The following is a 7,108-nucleotide window of genomic DNA, read 5'->3' on the forward strand; positions in this document are numbered from 1 at the left end:
GTCTCGCTCTTGTCGCCCAGGCTGCAGTGCAATGACGCGATCTCGGCTCACTGCAACCTCCGCCTCCCGGGTTCAAGCGATTCTCCTGCTTCAGCCTCCCGAGTAGCTGGGATGACAGGCACCTGCCGCCACACCCGGCTAATTTTTGTATTTTTAGTACAGATGGGGTTTTACCATGTTGGCCAGGCTGGTCTCGATCTCCTGACCTCGTGATCCGCCCACCTCGGCCTCCCTAAGTCCTGGGATGACAGGTGTGAGGCACCGCGCCCGGCCTATTTATTTTTTTCATCAACACAGAGTCTTGCTAGGTTGCCCAGGCCGCTCTCAAACTCCTGGCCTCAAGCCATCCTCCCGCCTCGGTCTCCTGAAGCGCTGAGATTACAGGTGTGAGCCACAGTACCTGTCCCTTTCTGCATTTTTAAAAGATCATTAGCCTTGTTATTCCTCATCTCAACACCCCGTGAATTCATTTATCCCAAACAACTCATCACAAGCAGGCCGGGCACGGTGGCTCCTGCCTGTCATCCCAGCACTTTGGGAGGCCAATAGGTCTTTTGTGGGAGACACATAATTCCAAACCTAGAAAAACTGTCCCTGCCACCGCACCCAGCTCAGTTATTTTGTATTTTTTGTAGAGATGGGAGTTCACCATCCTGCCTCGGCTGATCTTCAACTGCCTCAGCCTCCCGAGGAGCTGGGATGGCAGGTGTGCACCAGCATACTGGGCTAATTTTTTTTTTTTTTTTTTTGACAGAGAGTCTCACTCTGTCACCCAGGCTGGAGTGCAGTGGCGCAATCTTGGCTCGCTGCAGCCTCCGCCTCCTGGATTCAAGCGATTCTCCTGCTTCAGCCTCCCGACTAGCTGGGGTGACAGGCACCTGCCACCACACCCGGCTACTTTTAGTATTTTTAGTAGAGACGGGGTTTTGCCATGTTGGCCAGGTTGCCTGGGCTGGTCTTGAACTCCTGACCTCAAGGGAACCGTCCGCCTCGTCTCCCTCTACACACACACCCCTTGTATGTATATATGCGTTTGTATATGTGTCGAGGTATTTCTGTATATATACATGTGTAGGATGTCGATGTGTCTATTTAAACCATTAGAAGATGACTTTGATGGCTGATAATATTTCAGCGAATATTTCTCTTCTCTCTCCACACACACCCACACCGGCTCACTCACACTTTGTAAGTATATATGCATTTATATAGCTGTAGAGGTGTGTGTGCATGTATAGAAATATATGATCCATAAGGAGATTTAAACTATTACAAGATGATTTTCAGGGCTGATAATATTTCAGCGAATATCTCTCTTCTCTCTCCACACACACACCCACACTGGCTCACTCACACTTTGTAAGTATATATGTATTTATGTATTTATATAGCTGTAGAGGTGTGTGTGCATGTATAGAAATATATGATCCATAAGGAGATTTAAACTATTACAAGATGATTTTCAGGGCTGATAATATTTCAGCGAATATCTCTCTTCTCTCTCCACACACACACAGACACACACACACCCCCCTTGTATGTGTATACGCATTTATGTAGCGGTGCAGGTATTTCTGCATAGATAGATATGATAAATATGTGTATTTAAACGATTACAAGATGATTTTGATGGCCGATAATATGTCAGTGACTATTTCTCCTCTGTCTCCACACACACGCTGACATACACACTCACTGGTACACACACTCTGTTAGTATATATGCATTTATATAGGGGTAGAGGTATGTGTGCATGGATAGATATAGATGATAAATGTGTATATTTAAACCATTAGAAGATGATTCTGATGGCTGATAATATTTCAGTGACTATTTCTCCTCTCTCCGCACACACAGCTTTATGTATATATGCATGTATATAGCTGTAGAGGTATTTGTGCCTGTACAGATAGAGATGAGATCTATATATATGTATATTTAAACCATTACAAGACGATTTTGATGGCGATAATATTTCAGTGAATATTTCTCTTGTCTGTCCACCCCCCCCCCACACACTCACTTTGTAAGTATATATGCATTTATATAGGGGTAGAGGTATGTGTGCATGGATAGATATAGATGATAAATGTGTATATTTAAACCATTAGAAGATGACTTTGATGGCTGATAATATTTCAGTGACTATTTCTCCTCTGTCCCCACACACACCCACACACTCACACCTTGTCTGTATATATGTATTTATATAGCTGTAGAGGTATGTGTACATCTATCGATGTCTAGGATATAGATGTGTATTTAAACCATTAGAAGATGATTCTGATGGCGATGATAGCATTTCAGTGACTATTTCTCCTCTCTCTCCACACACACGCTGACATACGCACTCACTGGTACACACACTCTGTTAGTATATATGCATTTATATAGGGGTAGAGGTATGTGTGCATGGATAGATATAGATGATAAATGTGTATATTTAAACCATTAGAAGATGATTCTGATGGCTGATAATATTTCAGTGACTATTTCTCCTCTCTCCACACACACTCACAGTTTGTATGTATATATGCATGTATATAGCTGTAGAGGTATTTGTGCATCTATAGATATAGATGACATATATATATATATGTATATTTAAACCATTACAAGATGATTTTTGATGGCAATAATATTTCAGTGAATATTTCTCTTCTCTGTCCACCTCCCCCGCCCCCACACACACTCACTTTGTAAGTATATATGCATTTATATAGGGGTAGAGGTATGTGTGCATGGATAGATATAGATGATAAATGTGTATATTTAAACCATTAGAAGATGACTTTGATGGCTGATAATGTTTCAGTGACTATTTCTCCTCTCTCCACACACACTCACAGTTTGTATGTATATATGCATGTATATAGCTGTAGAGGTATTTGTGCATCTATAGATATAGATGACATATATATATATGTATATTTAAACCATTACAAGATGATTTTTGATGGCAATAATATTTCAGTGAATATTTCTCTTCTCTGTCCACCTCCCCCCCCCCCACACACACTCACTTTGTAAGTATATATGCATTTATATAGGGGTAGAGGTATGTGTGCATCGATAGATATAGATGATAAATGTATATATTTAAACCATTAGAAGATGATTCTGATGGCTGATAATATTTCAGTGACTATTTCTCCTCTGTCTCCACACACACCCACACACTCACACCTTGTCTGTATATATGTATTTATATAGCTGTAGAGGTATTTGTGCCTGTACAGATAGAGATGAGATTATATAGGTGTATATTTAAACCATTAGAAGATGATTCGGATGGCTGATAATATTTCAGTGACTATTTCTCCTCTCTCCACACACACCCACTCACACACACACACCTTGTCTGTGTAGACGCATTCCTACAGCTGTAGAGGTATTTGTGCATGGATAGATACACGTGAGACATATCTGTCTGTTTAAACCATGAGAAGACGATTTTAATGGCTTAGACTATTTCAGTGAATATCTCGTAAAAATAACGACCGCCCACGGCCCTGACGAAAAGCAATGGTTCCGTCAACACAGACGGTCTGGTCCGTCCATATCGGAATTTCCAGCGTCGTGACTCACGTGTCGAAGTCCAACCATCACTGGGGCGGGGCTCCTTGCCTCCCCGCCGGACTCACCGGGAGGCCGTGCGACGCCTCGGGGCCCCGAGGATGGGCTCCGTGCTGGGCGGAGGAAGCAGCAGATTGGAATCTGGAACCAGGACGGCCACTGCAGTGACACAAAAGGCACACGGGGGACAGGACGGCCACGGCAGACAGAGGCAGCACGGACACGCCAGAGACGGGACGACCACTGTAGGGAGAGGACGGTGACCCGAGACACAGGATGGACACCTGAGAGACAGGACAGACGCCCCAGAGAAAGGACGGACGCTCCGGAGACACAGGACGGATGCCCCAGAGACAGGACGGACGCCCCAGAGAAAGGACGGACGCCTCAGAGATAGGACGGACGCCCCAGAGACACAGGACGGACGCCCCAGAGATGGGAAGGACGCCCCAGAGACAGGACAGACACCCCCAGAGACGGGACAGATGCCCCAGAGACAGGACGGATGCCCCAGAGACAGGACGGACACCCCCAGAGACGGGACAGATGCCCCAGAGACAGGACGGATGCCCCAGAGACAGGACGGACACCCCCAGAGACGGGACAGACGCCCCAGAGACGGGACAGACATCCCCAGAGACGGGACGGACACCCCAGAGATGGGACGGACACCCCAGAGATGGGACGGACACCCCAGAGACAGGACAGACACCCCCAGAGACGGGACGGACGCCCCAGAGACAGGACGGACACCCCCAGAGACGGGACGGACGCCCCAGAGACGGGACAGACACCCCCAGAGACGGGAGGGACACCCCAGAGACGGGACGGACGCCCCAGAGACGGGACGGACACCCCAGAGACAGGACGGACACCCCCAGAGACGGGACGGACGCCCCAGAGACGGGACAGACACCCCCAGAGACGGGAGGGACACCCCAGAGATGGGATGGACGCCCCAGAGACGGGACGGACACCCCAGAGACAGGACAGACACCCCCAGAGACGGGACGGACGCCCCAGAGACGGGACAGACACCCCCAGAGACGGGACGGACGCCCCAGAGACGGGACGGACGCCCCAGAGACGGGACGGACGCCCCAGAGACGGGACGGACACCCCAGAGACAGGACAGACACCCCCAGAGACGGGACGGACACCCCCAGAGACGGGACGGACGCCCCAGAGACGGGACGGACACCCCAGAGACAGGACGGACGCCCCAGAGACGGGACGGACTCCCCAGAGACGGGACGGACACCCCGGAGACAGGACGGCCACTCTGGCCCCGCGTCTCTCATTGCGTCGTTTCCCGTCGGCCACACGATGGCGATGTCACCTACGGAAACTGTGGACGTGCGTCGGGGCCTTCGCCGCGTTTTCCACCTGCATGGCCTTCACCCCGCTGGGTCCCGCGCTGCCAACGCCGGGGCCTCCTTCCCACCTCCCGGGCTGGCCTTCGGGTCTCTCCATTCACCCCAAGCCGGAATCAAGCCCTTCCCTCCCTCAGCTGCCACCTGCCCCGTGCGGCCCAGACCTGCGACCAGCTCATTCCGAACGGCCTGGGGCCGTGTCCCGGGGAAAACCTGGCCGGACTCCGCGTGTGACGTTCCCGTTGCAAAACCAAAGGGATCCTGGAGCCCAGGAGGTGAAAACCACAGCCACGTTTCCCGGACTCCGAGGACGGAAAAGCCGCTTCTCCGACCTGGGTCTGAATCTGGGCAGGAAACGGAGACTCTCCCACTCCCGGCTGTACCTGCAAACCCCGCTTCGCGCACGGGCTCCAGCCGTCCCTGGCAGATTCCTCGAAACACCGGATTTATTGATTGTAGGTTTTGGTTTGTTTTTTTCAGACAGAGTCTCCGTCTGTCATCCAGGTGGGAGCACACGGGGCGCGATCTCGGCTCAGTGCAGCCTCCATCTCCTGGGCCTCAAGGGATCGTCCTGCCTCGGCCTCCCGAGGAGCTGGGACCACAGGCACCTGCCACCACACTGAACTCATTTTCTGTAGAGACGGGGTTCACCATATTGCCTGGGCTGGTCTTGAAATGACCTCAGGTGATCCACCCGCCTCAGCCTCCTGAGGAGCTGGGACCACAGGCACCTGCCACCGCACCAGGCTTATTTAATTTTTTTTTTTTTTCTGTATTTTTTGTAGAGATGGGAGTTCACCATGTTGCCTGGGCTGCTCTTGAACTCCTAACCTCAGGTGATCCGCCCGCCTCAGCCTCCCAAGCACCTGCCACCACACCCAACTCATTTTTTTGGTGCTTTTTGTAGAGACAGGGTTTCACCGTGTTGCCTGGGCTGCTCTTGAACTCCTGGGATCCAGCCGTCCACCACCTCGGCCTCATTTTTTTTTGTGCTTTTTGTAGAGACAGGGTTTCACCAGGCTTATTTAATTTTTTTGTATTTTTTTGTAGAGACGGGGTTTCACCATGTTGACTGGGCTGGTCTTGAACTCCTAACCTCAGGTGATCCGCCCACCTCAGCCTCCCGAGTAGCTGGGACCACAGGCACCTGCCACCGCACCAGGCTTATTTAATTTTTTTTTTTTTTTTTTGTATTTTTTGTAGAGACGGGAGTTCACCACGTTGCCTGGGCTGGTCTTGAACTCCTAACCTCAGGTGATCCACCCGCCTCAGCCTCCCGAGGAGCTGTGACCACAGGCACCTGCCACCGCACCAGGCTTATTTAAATTTTTTTTTTTTCTGTATTTTTTGTAGAGATGGGGGTTCACCATGTTGCCTGGGCTGGTCTTGAACTCCTAACCTCAGGTGATCCGCCCACCTCAGCCTCCCGAGTAGCTGGGACCACAGGCACCTGCCACCACATTGAACTATTTCTTTTGTATTTTTTGGTAGAGACGGGGTTTCACCATGTTGACTGGGCTGGTCTTGAACTCCTAACCTCAGGTGATCCACCCGCCTCAGCCTCCCGAAGAGCTGGGACCACAGGCACCTGCCACCGCAACAGGCTTATTTAATTTTTTTTTTTTTTTGTATTTTTTGTAGAGACGGGAGTTCACCACGTTGCCTGGGCTGGTCTTGAACTCCTAACCTCAGGTGATCCACCCGCCTCAGCCTCCCAAGCACCTGCCACCACACCCAACTCATTTTTTTTGGTGCTTTTTGTACAGACAGGGTTTCTCCAGGCTTATTGAATTTTTTTGTATTTTTTGGTAGAGACGGGGGTTCACCATGTTGACTGGGCTGGTCTTGAACTCCTAACCTCAAGTGATCCGCCCATGTCAGCCTCCCAAGCACCTGCCACCACACCCAACTCATTTTTTTGGTGCTTTTTGTAGAGACAGGGTTTCACCAGGCTTATTGAATTTTTTTGTATTTTTTTGTAGAGACGGGGGTTCACCATGTTGACTGGGCTGGTCTTGAACTCCTAACCTCAGGTGATCCGCCCACCTCAGCCTCCCGAGTAGCTGGGACCACAGGCACCTGCCACCACATTGAACTTCTTTTGTAGTTTTTGGTAGAGACGGGGTTTCACCATATTGCCTGGGCTGGTCTTGAACTGA

Source organism: Rhinopithecus roxellana, chromosome 22, assembly GCF_007565055.1.
Source record: "Rhinopithecus roxellana isolate Shanxi Qingling chromosome 22, ASM756505v1, whole genome shotgun sequence".
Classification (NCBI taxonomy): domain Eukaryota; kingdom Metazoa; phylum Chordata; class Mammalia; order Primates; family Cercopithecidae; genus Rhinopithecus; species Rhinopithecus roxellana.